The sequence below is a fragment of the Lathyrus oleraceus genome, chromosome 6 (genome assembly GCF_024323335.1).
Source record: "Lathyrus oleraceus cultivar Zhongwan6 chromosome 6, CAAS_Psat_ZW6_1.0, whole genome shotgun sequence".
NCBI classification, from domain to species: Eukaryota; Viridiplantae; Streptophyta; class Magnoliopsida; order Fabales; family Fabaceae; genus Lathyrus; species Lathyrus oleraceus.
Window position 1 is genome coordinate 45,280,216 of NC_066584.1, and position 3,117 is coordinate 45,283,332.

At 38.4% G+C, this 3,117-nt stretch overlaps 1 non-coding gene across 1 annotated transcript; it reads right to left on the minus strand.

Annotated features, from left to right (window-relative positions):
- Positions 1-2,742: 2,742 nt before the first annotated feature.
- LOC127099611 (small nucleolar RNA R71) lies at positions 2,743-2,849 on the minus strand. Its single transcript, XR_007794094.1, has one exon. It is a non-coding gene; the product is annotated as a small nucleolar RNA R71 (small nucleolar RNA).
- Between the last annotated feature and the right edge of the window lie 268 nt (positions 2,850-3,117).

Consider the following 3,117-nt stretch of genomic DNA (forward strand, 5'->3'; position numbering starts at 1 on the left):
ACAAAGACAGTGAAGTAATTATGAAAGGAATCAGGACCAAAAACAACTGCTACATGTGGAGCTCTCAAATGGATGACCCCTCTAAGATGAGTACAGTTGCAAGAAGAACCTTCAAGGGAAAGGAAAAATGTCAGACAAGGATGTTACACCAAAAGCTAAGACCTAACCTCAAGGAAGAAAAGGTCATGATGGCCCAAACACCTGAACATATGACTGGTAGTATGAAGTCTGAAGGTAGTGAGAGCTTTGCTGGAACTGAGACACAAGGGATTATGTGTGCAAAGAAAATTGAGATAGAAAAGATATCAGATGAAAGCAACAATGCTCAACCAGGTTGGATGAAATTACTGATAATTATATACAATGTCACACTCGATGCTATGACATTGTATTATGACAACCGGTATGGTACACCTATGTCCAAAGACCATACTCAGCACAACTGGACCAAGTACATTACTTGCTTTCATCACTCATGTAGAAAATATGTGGAAAACAAACTCATAGTTCTACAGCATGAAATGCAACTAACTAAAAGATACCTGCAAGGAATTGGAGAAGGGTATGAAGGTGGCCAAGGCAAGAAAAGAAGCTTTGGAAGCTCTTATTTGTAGCCTGGAAAAGGAGGAGTTAGAGAAGGCTGGTAAGGATTCAGATGGAAAAGCACAATCCAGTGGCAGCTCTGGAAGCTCTGAGTGTTCTGAAGATGAAGGTGAAGGTGATACTTCTTCTTCTGATTAATGGTCCCTGGCTGAATTGAAGACTGGGAGGAGTGCTGGAAAGTTTGGTGGAAGTTGGTCTGCTGTTTGAAAGACTGGTGTTTTTTTCTGGTTTTTTTTTTGTATTTTGTTGCAGTCCTTAGTGATGCCTGTTATGTAATTTTTAGGGCTCTTAAAGAGTTCCTTGGATTTGTTCATTATTCCAGCTATCACAGTTGTGTTTAATGATGGTGTGTACTTCCTGAATATTTTGTTTTAACATGCTTAATGTTATAACATCTGATCTAACATTCTCTGCTAGGCTAATAGACATTTATTTTGTCTAATTGGTCACCTTTTGTCAATTTTGACTAAAAAGGGGGAGAAGTGCTGATGTGGAAGTTGTATGTGGCTGGACAGAAGGACAACTATTATTGAAAGAAGTGCACAGGTGTTAAAACAGAATGTTGTTCTGTTTACAGATGTCAAAGAGGATGTCTGATATGGTGCACAGGTGTTGATGTTGAAGCAGATGTTAGTATAACATTCTGGCTGGTACAGGTACTGGAGATCAGTAGCTGTTATGCTTGTTGTATACACAAATTTAGGGGGAGAAGGAGTACCCTTGTGCATTGTGCATGTGTGTATTACTAGTAGCCATAGCTAGTAATTGTTTTGCTTCTGCTGCTGATTAAACTACTGTTAAGTTGTTTAACTGCTGATAGTTTACCTTGTGAACAAAAAGGACTGATATATATGTTTTAGCCAAAATTTGCCAAAGGGGGAGTTTGTTGATTCTAAGTGTTGGCAACAATTTTGGTAAACCAAAGAGTGTTCACAAGATGTTATGTGTGATGTCATAACATGAGATATCATATGTACCTGCTGAAGTTCAAGAACATGTGCATGCAGGATTGTTTCAGAATGCCACATACAATGACAAGGCTTCTGATATTGGTTGTACCTGCTGGAGCTTAAATGAAAGACATGTTCATGCATTATTGTTTCATATGACATACACAATGTCATGACATCTGATATGGTTGTACCTGCTGGAAGTTATAAAAGGAATTATTGGATTATGCAGGATTTTTCCAGGATGTCAGACCCGATGTCATGACATCCTGTACACAGAACATTCAGTATGAATGTCTGGTGTTTTGTGATTGCATAATTAATGGCAATCTTTGGATGATTGAAGATATGGCTAGCTGGCGCATTCAATCATGGATTACAACCAGATTTACTTATTTTCCAAGGAGATCTAAATAGCTGTTATAAATAGATTTGATTGGAAAATAGATTTAGGGTTTTCAAGATGTCCAAGCCCAGCTGGATGCTTCTATAAAAAGGGACTTAGAAAACCTGTTTGAACACACAACCAAGACTGAGAGAAATATATATAGAGAGAGCTAGGGTTTGTGTCTGTTTAGTCATAAGACTTGTAGGTCATTCAAGTCATCCATTGATGATTGAATTGGACTGATTTGTGGTTGTATTTTGTCACTCTAAAGCTGTTAAGCAAGAGTGTGTGTCTTCTTGATCAAAGTTTTGAACCAAGATCAAGAGTGTGTCTTCTTGATTGAAACTGTGAAGTAAAATCAAGAGTGTGCAATTGAAACGTATTTTCTTTTCACAAGGGATTGTTGTTTAAAATCACCAGTGTGTGATTGTAAGGGAAGTGAGTGGGTTCTCATATCTAAGAGTGCTTAGGTAGAAATTGCACGGGTAGAGATGAGGTGATAAAGACTGTAACTTGTTGAAGTGTACGGAGAGTCTTTGAACTAATTCTATTTTAGTGAATTTCCTTCCTGGCTTGGTAGCCCCCAGACGTAGGTGAGTTGCACCGAACTGGGTTAACAATTGCTTGTGTTATTCGCTTTACCATTCTATTTTTTTATCCATTGTGTGTTAACAGATATTAGTGTCGTAACATTACCCTCGACATCTTATATCTGATACTAGAATTTCAAACTCTATCACTACGTGGAATGAGTTGAAGAAAGTTTTCTTAGCACGATATTTTCCACCTAGTAAGACGGCTAAGCTAAGAGCCCAAATAAACGGTTTTAAACAAAAAGATAACGAATCACTTTTTGAAGCTTGGGAGAGATACAAGGATATGATGAGGCTTTATCCACATCACGGTCTAGAAGAGTGGTTGATCATCCATACCTTTTACAATGGTCTCTTGTACAACATAATATTGACAATAGACGCCACCGCAGGTGGCGCACTGATGGATAAACCCTATAATGAGGCCTATCAACTTACTGAAAGTATGGCCCAGAATCACTACCAGTGGGGAAGCGAAAGAACCTTGGTAGAGAAACCTCCAACGAAAGGCGGTATGTACAAAATAAGCAGTCTAGACCATGTCAATGCTAAGGTAGATGCTCTCACTCAAAAGATAGAAAAC